Raw genomic sequence first — 21,490 nt, forward strand, 5'->3', positions numbered from 1 at the left:
GGTCATCATCCCTGACTCATAAACACTGGATTGCTTTCCTCTTTCTCTTTGATGGCTTTTTGTTAGAAATGCCCCTGCAGTTTCAGTGGAGGATGCAATTTCAGTCTCTACTTTGTCTCATGAATACACTTTTCCTGGGGTCACTCTGTGACTCCACATCCCCAAATTCCTAATCTGGTTTTTAAGCTATGCTGCAGACTGCAGATGATAAAAATTTACCAAAATCTCTTGGGTTAAATCTGATCTGCTGCTCTTCTCTGGATCAAAAGATTAATACTGTTCAAATTGTTTTTCCCTTCATCTACTGCATTGCAATGATGTCATGTAACAGGACATTTTTAACCTTGTGTGATTTTTTTTTCTTTTAATACTTATTATGCTTTACAGAGGAGGCTCTTCCTTTTATTGTTCTCCTGTCTTCTGTGATGAGAAAGACAAATGTCTTGAAGAAAGCACTGTATATAATTTTATCTCAAATACACTGCTTATCTACATGAGTAGGACTTAAAGATGCAAGTATGATAATATCACAAGTTTCAGGAAGTCTTTCTGAAAATTTATGGTAACTACTAGGGCCAGTATACTTAAAGGAAGTTTTTTCCATTCTTCAAGTTCCAAGAGAAAACAACCATTTCAGTGAAAAATAATATGTGAGGTAGGCTTCTTCCATAAAAATAATCCTAGCTTGGGGGGGGAGCTGTGCTTTATTTTTTTTTAGTGTGGATTTTTTTTTTTTTAGTTGGTTTATAATGAATGCACTACATTAGTCCTTTTATGCTTGACTTTGAAATAATAGTGTTGTACTTCTGGTGGCAAAACTGGCAGTGCAGTGACCTGCTGCTTTTCCAGTCCAAAGGCACATATTGAGTGTGGTGATACCTTTGAAAGGAGAACACATTGGATTCTACAGAGCTCTGGAGTGAAGATAGAAAGAACATGATGAAAGGTCTCCATATGGTGCAAGAAATATTTAAAAACAACCCCTAGCTTGAAATGCACTGTTGAACAAATTAGATGGGTTTATATGGCTTTTTTTTTTTTTTTCCTTTAAGATTTCTGCACCAATATCTGTGTAGTCCACGGGTCTTTTTAGTCCACTGGTTTGTTTACAATGCTTGAGTTTATTGCTTGGAATATTTACAAATTTCCATTTTGTTTGGGCAGATCTCCCTCTTTCTCTGCTTAGCATCTAAATCTATTTCAAACCTCAGGGATCCTTGCCAGGAAGCAGGACCATCATGTTTTGCTCTGTCTAGCAGAAAATCTCCCCACCTCCACAGTGCAATGGCACTATTAAGATTTCAACTCTTGCTCTAACTCTTAAGATAGTTTAAACAAAGAGTTTTAAATACCTTTTATCAGTGTGACTAGATGAACTGTGTGTTACTGTCAAAACCATTTCAGTTAAAACTTTGAAGTTACACAAAAGTGTCTGTTCTTACATACATTTCAATATTTTTCATTCATATTGAACTCATACTTGATCACCTTGATCCTGGCTACTTAAAAAACCTATTTATTAGTTACAGCAAGTGGTGTGTTTCAGTCACTCAGGTTGAACCAGCCCAAAGGAGCCAGATTCCAAAGAACACTTGACTACCCCTCTCAACAAATAACAGACATACTTAATTTTGGAACAGCCCCAAAGTGACTTGTCATATTTGTAAGGTTTGGTAAAAAGCATTCAGTCCTTAAAAAGGAGAAGACTTTAACAAATGTAGAATCTGCAGTCCTATGGAGTCCTGTATATTCCAGGAGTAACAAAAGTACCTTTCCATGCTAGCTGCATACATGTTACTGTCTATAGTCCCCCAAACCAAGCAGGCTAACTAATTCTTCAGTGCTTGTGATTCATTTAAGGAATTGCTTTTGTTAAGATAAATCTGAGCAGCTGGCAGTTTCATCAAGGTGGATGGCTGTGGCTGTGTGGTGTACCTTAGGAAGATGTTGATTTGCACAACAGCAAAGCCAACTTGTCTTTATTTACTGCTTCATGAATTGTTTGTTCATGGCCATGCACCTAAAGGTTGTTTTGTAGGACATACAGTTACCTTATATGAAAGATTTTTGCTGAAATGAATATCTTTAAATCACTGCAGGTGTTTTTAGTAGTGCATGTGGGACTTTGCTTCATGTGTCCAGTTTTAGTTCTGTTTGTTGAACCCTGACAGTCAGTGCAGTACTGTAACATGGATTGCAGGGGCTTAACAGGAGTAAAGAAGTAGAAAAAAGCAGAAATACATGTAGTGACAGCTTCTGTGATTTCATTGAGAATCTTCTGTGTTAAGAAAAAACATACAGTCTTGTGTTTGAAGTTACAAACTTCCTTATTTATCTTACACCCTGATGAACACAAATCTGAGCACATCAGCTTCTGGTTTAAGCAGACCAGATAGGAGACAGCTCTGTTCCAGAACTGCTGGATGTATACCTACCTATACAGTCGTGTTACCACACTTCAGTAACACTCTTAGGACAATCCAGGAGCCTGTTTGACATGCTGAGGTGGTCATAACCTGTGGGAGGTTTCAGAGGTCGCACAGGTTGGTTAGGAGACAAAGATTGGTGGCATCAGCCCCAAGTGCAACTCTTGGAAACCTCTAACATCCATGATATTCCTGTTTATTACTGCTTCTCTCTTTTTATTGCTTATTTTTCTATATTTATTGATGCAATATCTGGCTGTCTCCACAACAGGTAGTCCACGAGGAATGGTGAAAATCCTTTTGTAGCTTTTTGCCAGGTATTACAGTCAGAGTGTTGTTAGATTTTGAATTTGCTTTTGTTAGGTATTGAATTAGTCATAAGCTATTCAGAATAACATGTTGAAAGAGGGCTTGAGGTTCATTTTCATAACAATTAGTAGGTTAGAGTCTGGGCAAGCTGTGGGTTCTTGTAAAAGCTTCTGTCTGCATTGAATACCTAGTGCTTGTTTTGGGTTCCCTCAGCATAAATTGTAGCCTAAGGCTTTGATGTGGCTTCTCTGTGGGGTGGGATTTGTTTTTTCAAAGGTCTGTGTACATGTGTAAGTAAACATGCCCCCAGACTGTTTGGATTACATTGTTGAACTGAATAGTTTGAACTTGCTGTGTGTGCCAAATGGAAGGGAAGTGTTGATTTGGGGGATGGGAGAGGGGAGGTGTGAGGGAGGTCTGGCCATGGGTATTGTTGGATTTCAGGTATTTGGGTTGTGATTTGTAGCCAAACACAGCTGTATTTTTCTTCCTAAGAATAGATACTTTTACAAAGCACGAATATACTTCCCTTCAAAGACATGAATATGCTAAAGAGAAAATGTTTACTTAAATTATTTACTTTGTAACAGAGAGCAAACAATATTTTGGGCTTTTTTAACTGCCTCAGACTAAAAACCCACTTGTAAGCTGCACATTTGTCCCTTGTTTACGTTGAGAAATTGGTCAAATTATTACACTGCACTTCCGTATTTTGAATGTTTTTAAAAAGCTGGATGAGAATATGGCTATTAAAGCATGGGAATGATGGACTCAGAAAGGTTCAGCTACCTCCAGTGAGGGAAGGTGCCTTAGCAGGAGTGGCTTGCTCTTAAATCCCATTTGCTCTGATGGAACAATACTGTCTGCTCACAGCATTGCTTGTCTCATGCTAAGGCTTCCCAAAAAGGAATTTTTATTCTCTGTCACTTTGCTTGCAGCTTCCAGAAACTTCTTTTTCATTGAACTGTATGACTGGCTTTTGTGATTGAATATCTACTTGTTACTCCAGAAGCACCTTAGAGCAAGTCATAGCTACTCTACAGAATAGTCTGAGACTAAATAGTCATTTTAGTTATGAATTCTCTCTGCCAGCAGTGGTATGCACATGCACAGCATCAGTGCAGATGACAGAATTGGACTCACCAAGACTGTCAAGCACTTTCCAGTACAGGATACTTTTCACCTGATCTTTACTAAACTCTTAACTTTCCTTGGTCTGCTACTTGAGTTATATTGTTAAAAGAAAAAAAATACCAAACAAACTAAAATTTTAATTTAAAATGTCTAGGTCCTAATTCTAAAATCTTAAAAATGTTTTATCTGAAACCTTGTAATGAACTAGTGAGGTATAAGACTCTTAAGCAGAGACCAGAGAACAACCACTAGAGATGCTGTAGGGCATTTAAACAGAAAGGCAGGACTTTGTCCTGTCCTTGAGAACTTATTGCACTCTCCAGAGCCTGAAATGGAACTTAACCAATCAAATTGTCTGAAGTAAGTGATTTTTCTCTTCACTTTTCCTACTCAGTACTGGTCAAGATGCTGGAGTAAACTGATAGAAATACTTGGCTTCAGCTCTTGGCTCTGGTTTGAGGAAGTGCTGACTCACACACCTAAAATCAGTGGCAGCTTGCTTTGAATATGAAGTTCTCCATATTTTATAGGTCTTTAGGAAATGACATCTGAGGGCTTAGACACAGGTTTCCATGGCAGATAGTACCTGCAGCAAATCACTTGAAAGGAGTGTTGAATTGCAGCTGACTTGAGGCTACCTCCTGCTAGAACAGGCAGCTAAATGTTTGCTAATAATGATTTCAGATTAGGTTCTCCAGTTCTTTGATAAAGTTGAATAGCCAGAGAGACTAAATGTAAACTGTATTTACATTTTACTATTTCTGAAAGAAAGTTTGGAAATGTATTTGTGGGTATAAAGTTCTCAGGTATGAGAACTGTGCTATAGAGCTGTCTCTTGAATGAATCCTCTGTCTTCAGACTGCTTGGAGGATTTTGCAGCAAAGGATGCCCCAGGCTTTATAAATGGAGAGTGGGCAAGTTGCCTGTTTGATGAAGAGCATCCACCTTGTGTACTGAAGGAGGTAATAACCTGTAGGAAAAGGCTTTCATGACCCAATCACATTATCCCTGCATGTAAGGAATCCCAATTAGGATCACACAAAAAACATTATTCTACTATTTTACAGCTTTTGAGTGTTTTACATTGCTGAAACCTTGTGTGTAATATTACAGTGTGGTAAACATGGAGCTAGAGTGGTATGAGAGAGGACTTGAGAGTTTGCAGAAATACTGACAGTGCTTTTCTGCTCTGCTGTGCTGCTGGCCAGGCTTGCCTTACTGGAAAAGGCAATTTTCAACTGAAGCATCCATTTTCAACTACAATATTTTCTGCTCTTTCATTCCTTATGGAAGAATTAATTCTGTCTTCCTGTTGTTCAGTCCCTGTAGATTTGTCTTCTGTTTGGTTACCAACATAACTTCTGCCAGAGGGAATACTGGTAAATGCTGGACATGTAAGAACTATGCAGAAGCCTGTCTTGTGTGGAGCACTTCATATGTTTTTGTTCATAAGTTGTTCCTGTTAATACAGTTAAAGGATTTGACAGTCAAATTCTTTCTGGAAGCCCAGGGTTATTTGTGATTTTTATAAAAACTGTTTATGGGGATTACATTACTAATGGGATTTGACAGAATACATTTTTGCAGAATCATTGTTTCTGGACCATCCATGCCTTGTTTGATGGCCATGAATAATTAGCTTATTAAAAAACAAAACCAAACAGAACCAGTGAGCTGAAATCTAATAGAGAAGCCTCTGATGTTTGATTTGATCCCCTAATTGTTCTTATAATTGGCATTAATTAGAACTCTTTTACAAGTCAGGGCAATAGACCTCCTTTTGTTTTAGAATGTTGCAAAAACAATTGAACTGGCATCAGATTCCAGTTTTCTGCTTAGTAAGCAATTCTGGAAGACTGTGGGCTCTGTAATTACCTGATTTGCCTAGCTTGTAAAAGTTAAATGTAAAGAGAGATGAAATTTCAGCATATGGATCTGTATCAGCAATTACATGCATTAGTGCTTAAATCAGAGTGTTGTGTCTGCTTTATAAATGTTCCTATTTTCTTACTAATAGGTGCTGATAATAGCCAGTGTTATGGGGGCAAAATACAGTGTATGGCAGCTATGGCCCAGGAAAATCTGGCTGTGTGTATGTGGTAGCATATCCAGTCCTAGGAACATGAGCTATTCCTCTATTCCTTAATAATTTAACAGGAGGTCATATTCGACTGGGCTGTAAACATTTTTATACTTAGCATATTCAAGTTTTAGAACTCTTTGAGCATAAGCAAGCCTGGAACTAAAATTCTACTGCTGCTTAAAAACTTGTCTTGCTAAAACTTGTCTTACTAATTCTGAAATAGTTTGTTCTCTGATTGCCTGAGTACCTGTATAAGTGAAACACGTAGTCCCTTGGTTCTGAAAATCCAGGCAGCTTTGTGGTGAAAGGCAGCTCTGAAATGTCACTCACTTGTCAGGGAAAGTCATTCACTGATCATTGTCCATAAAAATCAGTAGAAAAATTCTGCAGTATAAATGATCTCTGGGTTGTAACTTCCCTAAAATGAGAAGAATGTGGTAGGTTTGAATTAAACCTTGATGGGTATTTAGACACCAAAATATTTAACTTCTGCCATATGGCTCCTCTCAGAATCAGAACTGCCTTCTCCTTTGCAGATCAGCTCTGCATAGTGTGGTGACTGTGAGATGATCTGCTTAAGTTGTAGATAAGAAATGGAGTTTCTTTTGAAGCCTTTGCCAGAGACAGTCTTCTGGAATTGTCTGTGTTCAGTTTCTGTAATTGTAACAGTGTCTAATCTGAATTAAAAGAATAAATGAAGTATTCCTGGTGGCATTCATCCTGAAACCAAGGCATGATTAGCAAATAATTAATTATCAGTATTATGTCTGTGCATGACTGCACTGGCTGGATCCCAGAAATAATGGTTTTTCACAGTGATGAAAAAAGATGAAGGGCTTCTCTCCATTGTTGAGTTCAGGTGGCAGAGTCTACACATTCCTGTGGCAAATCTGAAAAATGACCTTATCCCAGGTGTGTAAATCTCGAGGGCAAAGGGTGCTGAGCTGTTCTGTGCCCAGAGAGGTGTGTGGTGAGCAAGGTGCTTTTGTATTGGAAAGCATTTAGTTTCACATGTCTGTGGATGCTGATAAATATTTTTGTTCAATATAAACCTCTTCGGGCCTCTGAAAATTGTATTTTCTTGTTAAAATATCTCCACGTTTGGTATCTTCAGAGAAAATACCTCTGCTTACTAAAACCTGTTTTTTAATTTCATTTTTTCATATTTGAGAAAACAGATGGTTAATGCATTTGATGAGATTATTCAGCGGTAGACATAGTAAAGCACCTATACGAGACATATTTAAATTGTTCAAAGAAGGCATTTCAGAGCACATAGAAGCCTGCTAAATTCTTGGGATAGTTGCAGTGGATTTGTGTCCCAGAGACCGTGGTACTCATCAAAATTCTTATGTGCATTTGGGCCCTTGGGAGTTATCCCTTGGCAATGGTGTTTTTTCCCCCTGGAGGTTTAAATGCAAAGGATCAGCTCTGCTACAAATCATCTCTTGGTTCTTGTCTGACCAAGGATTAAGCTACATAATTCTAATGTCTAAAGTATTAGTAATATATGCAAACATGCACTGAAGATTTTGAAGGCATTAGAAAGAGTTTGATCCAGTGACTGGGGGTCCTCAGCGTTTTGGCAGATGAGGTGAGATGTGAGACAAGTGAAGAGGAGGGAACAATTAAGACTAGTTTCAGTAATAACCCTTTTTTGTTTGGTGTCATCTGGGTTTGGTTTACTGAGTATCTACTCCTGCTCATATTAATGCCCGTACTAACTAGAAGATCATTAGCTATACTGGTTATGTGATGTAGATGGGCTTAATTTGTTTTTCTTGCTGGATTAGAAATCTGACACGAGGTTTTAGTGTGCTATTAGCACAAGAGAAAGTCTATAAAAACTCATAAAACTCTGGCCATCTGAATGCTTTCTGTTGTCACTTCAGGTTAAATGAAACCACAAAAATTGTAATAGAGGAAGCTAATCTTTATCCTAGACCAGTGTGATAAAGATTTTTCCAACCAGCATGTATCTTTGAATTTATGCCAACTTTTATTACTAATTCATGATTGCCTGATGTGACTTCTTCATTGCTCTTTATCTCACTTTCACATGCTGCTCATTTTATCTATTGCTTTATATTTCAATGCTTTAGATCACAGAACATACAGATGTAGTTATCAGTGCTTTAGAAGACATCTCTTGAGGATGACATCATTTGTATTACTGTGACAGTCTCATAGGAAAATATAGTGCTTAAAAACTTCTTAATTCTGTTGTACTTGTTCAGCTTGTTTCATTTCCATACAAGCTGTTGCATACTGGGACAAGGAGTGAGTATCCTTGGTCTGGTCGGATGGATTTTGAAATGAGTAGAGCTCTGTGGTTAAGATTTGTTATATGATTTGGGCTACTGGTTTAAATTTCAGGCTGTGATCCAAGAGTTTGGGGTGCAGAAATCCCTTCTAGAGCTTGACAAGCACTTTCTGTGCTGAAGATGGGGAAGTAGGTAAGTATGGATTTATTCTTGCTGAAGCCATAGCAGGGTTCCCAACAAAGTGAAATACCATGATAGTTTTGCTTGCTTGTTTAGCAATATCCCTTTAATCATTCTCTCTCAAGACAAAACATATTTTAATATATATGGTCTGTGTGGTAAGAATATAGGTGCATTTCAGATAGGAGGCTTGTGATGGAATAAAGGAGCGTGGGGTGAGGGACAGATACATTCATGTACTTTATGATAAGCAGTACTAAACAGCATGGGCTGTGCTGTCAGAGCCTTGGGAGTTACAGTGTGTAACAAAGGATGCTCTGGCACACCAAGTGTAGCTGGTGCTGAGGTTTCTTGATTGAAGTATTTCTGAGAAATAAAGCAAAAATTGGCTAGATGCTCTGGTGACATGCCACAGTTTGTGAGCTTAACAGAAGCCTGGTGTAAACAGGATTTGCTGCGATTGCAGAAGTTGTTTGGGGCTTGTTGGTGTGTTTTGTTGTTTGTTTGTTTGCTATAAAACTATTTCTTGTTGGTGAAGAGGTGATGTTTCAGGGCAGCATTCAGTGTGTCTTCAGTCCTTACTCTGGCATTCTGTAGCATCAGGTTGAGTTGTTCTATTGCAAAGAATGGGAGACACAAAAAAGAACCCAGAAATATCAGTTGTGCAAAAGGAGCAGTGAATTAAAAGTCTGCTGAACTTCAGATCGGGCTCCTAAAGATTCATTTCAGCAGTGATTCTTAGTGACAGAGAAATATAAATGGGCCCTTTCTGCTTGTGCTTGTCACATGGGACAATCAGTGTTTGTGTAAGAGTCTCTATGAGCTTCACTTGTCAATTTTTTTCCTTTGCCTACTGCCTAGGAATAAACCCCCACATTTTAATACTTGCATAGTGAAAATTGCTAGATTTGCATAGTTACAGTGAGCACACTCTTCCAGTGTCCTGTTTATTTGGAAAGAGGAGAGGAGATAAATAGAAAACTGTTGTTGATATCTATATTCCCTGATTACTCTCACTAGCATGCCAAATATCTAATGAAAAACTGCCTTGTGAATTGCTTGTTTATTTATTTATTGAACAAGGCCTGGTCTGCTGATGTAATCTTGTGCTTCCATAGTGCTAGACCAGGGCACTATACGTAGCATTAGTCTGAAGCTCTCTCCTGGCATCTTTAACCCCACCTGTGGGATTAATGCAGGATTTTGTTTACTTCCCTTGTTCCCTTCTGCCTTTAGTGTTCATTTACACAGTAGGACTGGGTGCTTCTACTGTTCAAAATGGAAAGGAAAAAAGCCTGTTACTCAAGGGTATAATGAAACCAGGCTATTTTTATTTTTTACTTTGAATTGGTGGTAACATTTATCTAAGGTGAGAAGCAAACATAGTGGAGCCTGTATGGAATGAAAAGGGAAATAATTTTCCTGACTCTGTTACAGATCCAAATGCTTCTATTGTAACAGAAGTCTACAGTTCATCTTATCTTAGTTTCCCATATCTTAGTTTCCCATAGCATGCTTAAAGACAAGGTGATAAACATCTGACCAGCTTAATAGATGAAATCACTTGAGATTTTTTCTTTTATTGTACAAAACTTTGGAGAAGGCAATATCCCTTGCTACAGTGAGCACATGAGTTTTGGAACACGTGTATTTAGACCCTGAATATCCTTTTACATGTTACTGCATATCCTTCCTCTAGATTTAGAGATTTAGTTTAGTTTTTAGAAAGGCAAAACACTAATAACACAACTAACCAGTGTACTGAAGTCATAACAAAATGCAGAGCAAATGGAGGAACAGCAGAACTGACTTAGCCTTGAATTTTCTCCTGTGACCATATTAGAGTGATAGAAAGGTTGATTCATTAGACCTGACAGACAACTGGAGACTCCGAATTCTTAAAGAAGAAATTCTCCATTTTAATCCTGGTTTTGAAAAAATTAAAAGAATTTTTGGAAGCAAGGCAGTAATTAGTCAGAATCAGCATAGATTGGAATTTAGATTGGAATTTAATTATTTGGAAGCAAGAAATGAAGGTAGACTGAGCCTGCTAAGCTTGGGTTGAGAATACAGTTCAGTGTTAAAATCCAGAAGTTAATGCACTATTTCTGCTTTTGGACAACTTAGTTAAGGTAACATAGCTCTCATCTTGCAATTTGTCATCAGTTGCAAGACAACCAGTTCTCTGTGAATGAAATAGCCCTTCTATAAAAACCCAAACTGAGGGAATTACTCTGTTCAGTACACCAGGAGACAAACCATCCAGGTTGTAATGCCTCTTGACTGTCACACAGACTCCTGCTGTGTCCTGGTTTGCCGTGGTTTGTTCTGTAGGAGTTTTCTGCAGTGGGATGAATGCCCAGGACACTGGGGGAAGGTTGAAGCTGGAAGACCCTTCTGCAGGGTCTGCAGGGCAATAATGGGTAGACAAAGGCCACATCTGGAGGCATTTGGGTTTTGTTTTCTAGTTGTACATAAATATGCTCCAATTGATTCATTTTACTCTGAATGGAAGAGCGGATGTTTTGATTTGAAAAGGGAATCTTATTTATAATTCTTGAGTATAAACAAACTGCAGGGAGGAAGCCTTACTGGAAAGCAAACCAGCATTATTAGACCATCTTGTGAGACTGAGTGCTGGAACAGCAAGTAATAACCCTTATGGTGTTTTGTAGCAGTGACAAGTGTGTGTACATGTATTTTTAGAAGGGCTTCCAAAGGGCAGCCTGCTGCACATCAGTGTTTATGGTTCTGTGTTATGCAAAACATGGTTTATTCCCAGCTCAACTCTCCTCCTGTTTTAAGTTCACAGTTTGCCTTTAACTGCCACCTCTGAACTACTGACTGGGGCAGAGCTGGGGGCTGGTAAATGATAGAGCTTTCTGCCTCGGTTTCCTTATCAATAGCATCCAATTTCTGTTTATTCTGTGCTTCAGGAAGAGGAAGATACAGACTTAGGGTCTGCACTGCCCAAGGGTGGTGTGGGTGTGACTGATGAAACAGAGCCAGAAGAATTTGACAAAGTAGCCAAATGTAAAGAGAATAATCTGTTTTTTCTGATGATGGGTGGCACTTAGAAGGCAGCTGAGTTTAAAAGGCATTTCTTAAGGTAAGGCTTTTCAATGTGCAGGTCAGCCACTGAGCCTTCAAAGTGGGAGCTAATAGTTTGATTGGTTGTGCCTGAAAAGCAGCAAGTGGTTCAATTTTAGTTCTTGGGGATGGGTGTTGGTTGGTGGGTTTGGAATTTTTTGGGGTCTAGATTGTAACATCTGGTAATTTTAGTATTTTGCTAATCACATGGCATTTTGTTTCTAATTCAGAAATGCCTTAACTAAGAAAACTTAATAATAAAATAAATTTTTGTTCCTAAATATAGTAAATGACTCTAATATCTACAATGATTCTATGCAGCTTCCCTACATTCTGTTAAGAATATAGAATAAAAAAAAAACATATTTCAGATTATTACCATGTCTGAGCAGGTGTTTTTCTCATTTTTCTGTGAGCAGATTGAGAGCTAACTGTGATGACAGATCTTTGTGTGTTGCTTTCAAAGAAAGGGCCATTGAGTAGTGACTGAGATTTGACAGGAAACTCTATAGTGCAGTAAAGCTACATTATGTATGATAACAGTTTTAAAGAGATACTTTAGTCCAAATTGATGAGAGAGCTCTTGGAGAGTTTGTGTTGTCATATTCACCTGGGATTTGGTAGAAAAATAGTGTGTGGAATACTTCTAAAAGGAAAGGCTTCTAAACACCAGATTTACCCTGGGAGTTTCTGAGCTGTCATTAAAGGTGCCTTCACTTTGGACAGGTGCTTTTGAGTCTGAAAAGGAAGATAAAGAGGGTTTTATATTTAATATCCAATAAATGTTAAAGTATCCCTTTAAACAGGAAAGTCCAAGAGCATGATACAATTTGGATTTTTCTCCTAGAGGTAAAGCTGTGTCTCTCAGTCACCAGCAAGAGTTTCCTACTGCTCATCTCTAAACTGATGGGGAGAATTTTAAGTGCTGTACTTGGTTTGGGTTCTGTTTAAAGGATTAGGTTTTGGTAACTTCTCCCTCTTACAATGTAACTATTCAAAACCCAATCACTGCACAAAGATGTGTTTTAGTTTGTTTTGGGTTGGGTTTTTTTGTCTTTAAGCAGCAACATCTTGGCACTATATAGGTTTGTTTTAGTGTCTCAGAGAGTTCTGTGTTTGCTATCATCTGTGACATTTGATTTGCTAACCACAACTCTGGAGTTTGGTTTTACAAGACTGTACTGACACTGTAAGTATGAATGCAGCTTTCTCATCTTTATTGTAAAAAAAGTTTTAATATTCAATATAGGACATGGAAATGTTCACCTCTTGATGCACGTATGCACTCTATGCAGTTTTTGGTGAAGGTTGCAGATTAGCACTGGACCTTAATAAAACATTTGGGTGAAGTTTGAACCTAAACTCTTCAGACTTTCATACCAGCCAGGAAGATCCATTATATTCTTGTAGAATGAGCTCCTGTTACAGTTTCATTAAATAAAAAGCAGAATATGGTGCTTCTGAGTTAGCATGTTAGTACTGTACAGGGCAAGAATCTGTTAGAAATTCCTCCTTCTACTTGTTATGTGATAGCAGGAGTTCCTGAAGTCCCAACAGGAGTTAGGTACTTCTGTGCTCTTTTTCTGGATCTTAATTCTGAATTTACAAAAGGAATTCCTGCTTCTCCTCCAACCATATTGTGACGTTACGAGAACAACTAAGAAAATACTGCAAGACCTCCTGTTGTAATTCTCATCTTCTAAGACTGGGGTGTCTGAATAGGCAAGATTTTTTTCCCTCCTCAAAAAAGGAGGCTAAAGATGTAATCAGAATCCCATGAGCAACTTGACTGTACTGGCCTGCAGGAGAGGAGCAGTGGGTAGGTGATTTGGATGGGACATGTATCCCTTGTACCAAAAGTGCAGACTTGTGCAAGAAAAGCTTGCAAAAAACTAACTCTAATCCCAAAACTAATACTAATCACAAAATTGCAAATCTGAAACCATTTTGTAAAGAAGAAGAAAAAAAAAAAAGTAGCTCATGGGTTTTTTTCCACATATGTAATGAAAAAACAGAAGAAGCTGTGGAATTATATTTGTCTTCCAAATAAACAGGCTAAGGTGGAATCTATGTCATCCTTTTTAATGTCTTGACATATTGGCTGTTTTTTGGCCACCCCTAGAAGCAGCACCATTTAGTGTGGTATTTCTGCTGCTTCTCATAGATCTTTACTCATACAGTAGTAGGAATAATAGCAAGAACATGAAAAAAGTCTGTTTTACTGATATTCTTTCATCAGAGAAATTACTAAAAAAGTATTACTCTAATGTCCCTAGGTAGGGTCACTTAAATTTGGCACTTGAGTCTCCCAAACTTCTTGCCTTCCCCTTGACAGATAAAATGATTTTCTGTCACTGCTACAGATACCCAGACTTCATGGAAATAAAGAGTGGGATTTTCTTTTTAGTTTTGTAAAGAAAAAAACCCAGTATTGTAGTTTCAAGACTACTTTATTGTCTGAATTTTGTAGTGGTGGATGATCAGGGACTTAAGTATCCAAACAGGGCATGCCCAGAGTGCAGTGTTCTTAGAAGCCCTGTGCTGCTGTACTGGGAAACACAGCTAATGCCTGGATTTAGGAGTATGCCTTTTCACAGCTGCACAGTCAGCACAACCAAAGAACATTTAGCATTATGAAACATTAAATTCCACTGTTGCTTTAAAATAAAAGAGGGTGAAGAAAAGGCTGCTATTCCAGTTTGACATCTCTTTTGGAATTTCTTTAAAGGTTCAAGGTTTGGGCAAAAGGTGCATGCTTGTGGGATTAGAGTTGCCTTGGGGCAAATTGGAGCTGTTTTAATACACAGGAGTACATCTCTGTGTGAAGCAAAGTTGTTTGTAAGCCTCCTGTATCAGCAATAATTTTGACTCATCAGTTATTCTTCCCCTGGGTATACACACTTTAATCACAACCATGAAATAACACTCCTCTAAGATTTTTACCATCTTAGAAACATCTTGCTTTCAAACCCAGTAGCTTTTATCTCTGACAAGACTGCTCTGAGAAAGGTCAGGGAATAGAGAGAGAAGAGGTGAAGCAATGGAGTGCTGCTACAGCCAGGAAGGCTCAGTGAACTTTCATACCTCTCCAGCACTGGCAGTACCCAGATGTTGTTTAAAGTAAGCAGCAGCCTGAAGTTTGCAGTCAGATTATGTCTGTTTCCATTTTTGTAAAAAATACTTGAATAAAGTTTATTAGAGTCCAGTATTGTCAAGGTGAAATGAATCCTGGCAGCTGGAATGGAATTTTTATTGGAAGTCTCCTAGGTGGCCTGTGTTTCATGCTGTTTAGTTGCAAGATCTTCATGTTCTGCCAAAACAAGGTGAACTGTATCTTCCAAACTGTCTGTCTTGGTTTTCTAAGGAGGGGAGTGGCAATGGTTTTATGCTGCAATGGAATACCAGACTTTCTTGATGGTAATTTTCTATTATGCAGGCTAGAGCAGCCAGCTTGTGTCTGTCATGTATTTCATGGCATATTTGACAACATTGGAAGCCAGATAGTTGGAATTATGTTTAATGCACTGCTTCTTTCTCTCCAGTTTCTGTCAACCTTATGTAAGAGGTGTTAAATGAAACAGGTGAGCTACACCAGATGGCAACCTTGACTGTGCCAACATTCAGCAGATACCTGTTCTTGCTTGGAAAGCTTCAGCTGGGCCAACTACTTCTTTATGTGAGGTGGTTTTTCTTTTGGTTATTTCTGTGTAGTGTCCTCCAGATGCTACTTCTTCAGGTCCACATATGTGACTGTGAGTTATTGTGATGTGTATTGTGTGTGTTGTATTTGTGTTGATCTGAATCCCTGTTTTGAGGCCTTGCCAAGCACCAGTGTCTCAAATAATGTAAATTAAGAAGGAGGCTGCTGCGTGTGCGTTGTGGTTCTCACATATTAGTGAGAGATGGTGAAGGATGTAGCACTGGTAGAGAAAATGAGATGAAATGTAAATGATGTAGTAGGTGATTTTTGTATTGTCTGTATCTTAATAAAATTAGGTTCAAAGTTGGAGCCATAGTGACCATTATGCCTGCTTGCAGATAAAGTTGTTGAGAAACTGGGTGAGTTTCAAAGATCCACAAAAATAAATAAAAAGTTGGCAGTTGAAGACTTAATGCTTCTCAGGAAGAGAAATGAGAAATGCCTTTGCTATACTCCAAAACATCAGTGAAGGAGAGACATAACAGGAACTGATCAGGAATCCAGGTGCTGGATAACTGGCTTTGGAGGTGGTGCATGTTTGTTGGGCAGGGAAGATGTCACAGTGAAGATGTTCTTCTGAGTTAACTGCCTTTTGGGAACAACACAGTAGCAATGCTTTGAGGTGTTTCAATTGAAACTTCTAGCTTTTCACAGGTGGAAATCCTGACTAGATGAAATGTAATTGTAGTGTAACGAGGCAACCAGGTGCCACTAATTGCCAGGGAGTGGCATGAGCTTGTGTCAAGCCCACCTGTGCCCAATTAGGGTGGGACCCACTGCACATGAGCAGGATTAGGGGCCAATAAAAGGTGAGGCTCAAACTCACAGGCTCAGCTCACTCCTGAGCAAGCCAGCAGAGAGATCAGTTGCTCTCAGAGCAACAGCACTGATCCAGGCTAGTCAACCCTGTGGCTATAGGCTCGGAGCACTGTTTGTGAGTCTCTGCTGGAACTCCTGGTTGGACCTTGAATCGCCATTCCCTAAGAGAGGTTCGTCTTGCTACATTTAATAGCCTGTGTCAGATACAGTAGGTAAATTTTGTCCTACAGTTTAGGAAAACTCTTGCTTCCTAGCTTTGCACTTTGGTATGTTGTTGGCTGCTGCATGTTGTGCAATATCCTCTCCTTACTGCTCTTTTGTGAACATGTGGTGTGGTCTTAGGGTCCAGATACCTACAATGTGTTTTTAACTGCCTCCTATTTTCACTGTAGAAGCTCCTGCCTCCTTTGTTGAACCAATCACACTGAGTTTTCTTCTTTAAGCAAATTGCTTATGGCAGATGTTTTGATAAAACTTGTCTTTTCAGTTTTAAAAACCTCTGGATTATTTCTGGCAGCTTATTGTAGAACAGATTCAGTGGGCAAATTCATTTCTAGCTCGGGCCAGCTTGGATTCCTGGGAGAGCATCTGAGAGCAATTAAGTGGGAGCTTTGGACCTTAGTATTGGATGAGTGGAACAAACAAAAGCTGTAGTTGCTAGAATAGATCTATGGTGGAGCTTAGAAGAATTTTTAAGAACAACTGTGTGGAATGATATTAATACTCTGTCTTTGATATATCCTGTTTGTCTACTAATTTTCCTTATTTATTGGGGATGAGTATAAGGATGAAGCAGCACACAGAGCTACTTTCTTGGTGATCTGTATGTCAAGGACAACTTGGATCAAAGATGATTTATTTTGTGCTTAAGGGAACTTCATGAACGTTTTACCTGCATAGGTTTGTCCAAATACTTTTTGAATATTTAAAAGTTTGGTGTGTGCTGAAAGCATAAGCTTTTATCAGTGTCCAAGTTAGAAACTCTGACTGTTGATTCAGTGCACAGGAGAAACTTTATGTTATGATATTGATCTGGTTGACAAACATCTGTACTGAGCTGTTGGTTTCTGCAGGTGGGTTGCAGTTGGCTGCTTAAGGAATTTTGAGTATATTTTCATGATTTCTCAGGAGCTAACTACCTGATTAGAGGACATCTATTCAATACTTTGGCCTGCTAGTTGAAATATTAGAGCTTACTTGAAAAAGACAGCTGAATTATTTAATTTTTATCTTAACCCGTGTTAAATCACTGGTGTGGGGCAGGAAAGGGGCTCAGAAATCTCAGTGTATACTTAAAAGCTGTTTTGCTTTCAGAAAAATGGGAGGCTGATGTTGGAAGGCCTTTGAAGGAACTTCTCAAAAGGAAATTGAGCACAATAATGTAAGATGAATGACATTCCCATGTATAAAAATCTAGTGAATAACTGAACTGTGAGAAAACAGAGGTATTGTAGTAGCTATTGAGCTTTTAATTAAAAATCAAAGCAAGGATATCTTTTTGCCACTTCTGTGTACTTTAAAAAACGAGCAGTTGTACCTAATTTTGTAAAATATGCACTGTGACCTTGTAGGAGAATGCTGTGGGAGGCACACAGCATCTTACAGAGCTGGCTGGTTGTGAGTTTTTGAATTAAATTGTTGCTAAAACTATTTTTTTAGATCAGTCTCTCATATTTATATCATTCTCTCATAGTCCCTCATACATGTAAATGTAAGTTTCAACTGGACCTCTCTGAATTCAGAGGATTTGCTTATATAGACCCAAGGAGGTCATACCTTACTTGGCTTTTTGGATGTGCTCTTTATCTTGCTCTTTTCAGTAAATTTAGTTATCCTACGAATTAAGCCCCCCAAATTGTAATACTGTAAAAAGACTGAGTGCATGTGCTCCAGGAAAAAGTGCAAAACTTCTGTTTTCTGGTGTGCATGGGAAAGATTCTTGCAAAAATGAACGAGGAGGGAAATGGACTCGCGGCGTAGTTTTAGAAGTTGTTTGAGCATGGATGTCTAAAAGTCTTTGATAACAAATACCTTAAAAAAAGTAAAGTTGAATAGCTCATATAGCAAATTCCAAGGTTAGACATTGTGCTGCTGGGAGATATCCAGAAAGAAGGCAAAAACATATTCAGTGTGTGTTATAGGTACAGCTTTTGCTGTTGGTGCTGTGGGAAGGGAGAGGGGTTTGGGTAACGTAGCCAACATGTGGAATGGACTAATTAAAAAGCCCTTGATCTTAGAGATGTTACTCAGCATGGCTGTACTGAGAGAGACAACTCCATGTGTGACAGAGGAAGAATGCCTTCAGAAGCTTACCATCCAGAATTCTTTTCAGTTTTTCCAGTACAATGCAACTCCCTACCTGATTTAACCAGTATCTCTTATGGGAGCTGAGTTTTCACAGTGGCAGTTCTGACATCTCTGTCTTTTTATATGATCACCAAGCCAGTGTTTCCTGCAATAACTCTCTTGTTCACAGTTTTGTTTATGTTTTCATCCACAGAGAATATGCTGCTATCGTGTGGTTATTTATACACAGTTGATACATAAAGGGTGTCCTTGGGATTCTAATCTGGTTACAAGTCTGGTTGTAGAAAACCCATTTTGACACGGGGCCAATAATTGGTAAAGCTCTGCTAGTTTCATTCTACAGATAGAGCAAATGAAATATACTTTTCAAATAAAAACAACTTTGTAGTGATTAACAACATGCATATGTTAATCACTTAAATCTTGATTAATAGTCACATTGTTCATTAATAAGAAAAAAACAGTAATTAGGGCATAGTGCAGTAGGAGTCTGATTCAAGTTATACTGAGCTATACAAAAAGGGTTCCATCAGCTATCCCCCATGCCCCAGCTCTCCCCACCAGGGGAACTTAAGTATTAACTGGGGTTTCTAATGATTTCAAATGGCATCCAGGGTTTTTTTCACTTAGGGAAACTGATAAGCTTTGATACGAGCTGGCAAGTGGATTTGTGGTCCATTGCACCTTACTGTGATAAATCATAGTCTGTCCTTTGTTCATGCAAAAGTCTTGCTTGGGGTTAGCACCCTGTTAGGAGTTCTATAGGAAGTGATGAAAAACCTTTGGTAATTAGGGTCTTAGGTATGGGAGTATGTGTGCTTTTGAGTTCTAAGAGCTACAGTTACTGTTTTATTGTAGAATAGAATCAGGTGAGATAATAGTAGGGTAGTTTTCCTTTACTTAAGTGTCCCGTGTTGGTATCATGAATGTCTTTTAATATTAATTCCTGTGGTTTTTAGTCTTTGCTGGACATTTCTTCCTTATGGAGGGAAGTTTAGCTTAACTCAGTAGCCAATTAAGTAGGTAAAATAAGTGCAAAATCTGAGATTCTGGAAAATGAGCCTTGACAAAAGACCTGACTGTTCTAAACTGCTGATGATGTGTTTTGCTAGTCCCTACTAAGTATCTCATATCCTGGATTTTTCTGAGTGGACATATCCTAATGTTTTTCCACTGGGGCTGCATTTCTCTTGGCTTTGCCTGTATTGTCATTACTGTGCCTTGACAGCTGCATTTTTGCAATTAAATAGTGCTTTTAGTAGTCTAGTAGTCTGTGCCTCTCTGAAGAAATGTCTATTACTGCTGGACTATGTGCATACACACAATCTCTTTGTAATATATTGAAAAATGCAATCATGCTTTTTCTTTATATGACAAGAATGCATTATGGGTTTATACTTGATTGTTTTAAAAAAGAAACACTTTCCACTGCAAATTTAGGTGGCTTCTGATCTGAAATGGAAAAATGCAGAGATTAGGTGTTTCTTTATTATACATATTTTTAAAGTATCTATTGAGAAGTGAATGCAGAGAAGGTAGAAGTTGGTTCAGATGGAATTCCTGCAGACATAATTAATCTTTGTGAAAGTGAATACAATGTTGTCTCTTAACAAAATTCAAGAAATAGAAGTAAGATTAAAATTCTGTAATACAGCCTGAATTTTATTCATACCATTTTTTTTTTTGGGGTGGTGTTACTAGGAAGGAAAAGGCAATATGCATCTTGAAGAATATGTTGGAATCTCTAGCAATAGTCTTAAGCAAAATGGAAGTGCCAAATGGGCCCACTAGGCTTTTACCCTCTACTTGGTGGGAAAGTGAACAGTTACATCTGTAATATGTAAATAAGAAGGGTTGTCCATTTCTTGATCTCTTTTTGCTAAAAAATGCTTAATAACAAGCGCAGTTATGAAAGTTTAATAATCATAAATGTTACCAAATGAAAGAGTACCCGATAGGTTTTTAAAATCTCCTTTGGAAAGGAAGGATTGATTCAAAGTTTACCTTGGCAAGAAGATGGTGGTGGGCTGAAGTTACAATATATATGGAGTAGCAATGCAGTTTTTGACTATATAATAGCTGCCCCTTTGTCCAGCAGTTACTCCATTGGGACTTTTAACAACAATTGTGGTTAGAAACCATTTAGAAGCAATATTTTCCCTTCTTCAGTCAAGAGTTTGCCAAGCATGACATCACCACAGCTCCTTCATAGTTGTGTTGAAGTGGAATGGTGTGCTGCCCCAAGCCAGCCAGAGCAAGCTGTTGCAGAGGACTAAATGCAAGGTCCAGGCAGCAGTCCCACCCAGAAACTGTGGATTTTTGCAGGTATTGATTTCCCATCAGCAGTCAGTGTACGTTGTGATTTCTGTCATCTCAACAGAGAGAGGCTTTAACCAAAAAGGGCAAGGAGGGAAGAATTAAAGATGAGACACTCAGATGAAGTGGAAAATGGTTTAAGCAGGGAGGGGGGAGAAAACAAGTTACTAACTGAAAAAATAAGCACTAGAATCAGGATGGTATTTCAGGAACATAAACTTAGCAAAGAATATGAAGAGTAAGATCCCATCTACTTTAGAATTTCTGTAAAGGTAATTTTTACCCTTTTCAAAAGACCAAAACAAGCTTTAGGAGAAGGAAGGGGCTATACCTTCTCTTCTAATTCACTTACTGCTTATCACTCTACAAGAGGCTGAATGCATTTACAGTGCTCAGTGACCTCGCCAAGACCTTGGGCTGTTCTTCCAAACTGCATCCAAATTATGACAAAGCCCAATACTGTGTTTTAGGGGGAGATGTTAGATAGCCATTGGGAGTCAGAGTGAGATAAAGTGTAGATGGTCTGTGCCTGGCTGGAATGTCACACTGCATTCCAGGGAGAGTGAGTTTGCTTAAAACTGTGGAGAGTGTCTGTGTTGGATGGAGCTGTGCTGGTAGAAGTGATGCTCAGTGATTTCCTTGAGGGCATTACTGTAATGGCATTGAAGGCAGGGAGGGAAGATGTTATCCAGTGTAAGTGCAATCTGCAGTCAATGATCCAGAGCCACAGAAATACTAAAGGATGACTCTTATTTCACAGGAGTTTCTTACTTTAGAGGTGAGACCTTGGGGCAGAGTGATGGATGGCTTCTAGTAAAACTTCCTTTTAGTCAGGTTGACTATAGGTTCCTTAAAGAAACAG

At 38.6% G+C, this 21,490-nt stretch overlaps 1 protein-coding gene across 3 annotated transcripts in view; it reads left to right on the forward strand.

Annotated features, from left to right (window-relative positions):
- GULP1 (GULP PTB domain containing engulfment adaptor 1) overlaps nucleotides 1-21,490 on the forward strand; it is a 138,659-nt gene that overhangs the window by 14,112 nt on the left and 103,057 nt on the right. For 2 of the 3 annotated variants that reach the window (XM_030454659.1, XM_030454661.1), the window contains exon 2: nucleotides 8,329-8,408. The exons of the other annotated variant lie outside the window; for it this stretch is intronic. The gene's annotated coding sequence lies outside the window, so the exon portion shown is untranslated. The remainder of the gene's footprint in view (nucleotides 1-8,328; nucleotides 8,409-21,490) is intronic. 3 annotated transcript variants of the gene reach the window in all.

Source organism: Calypte anna, chromosome 7 (assembly GCF_003957555.1).
Source record: "Calypte anna isolate BGI_N300 chromosome 7, bCalAnn1_v1.p, whole genome shotgun sequence".
Classification (NCBI taxonomy): domain Eukaryota; kingdom Metazoa; phylum Chordata; class Aves; order Apodiformes; family Trochilidae; genus Calypte; species Calypte anna.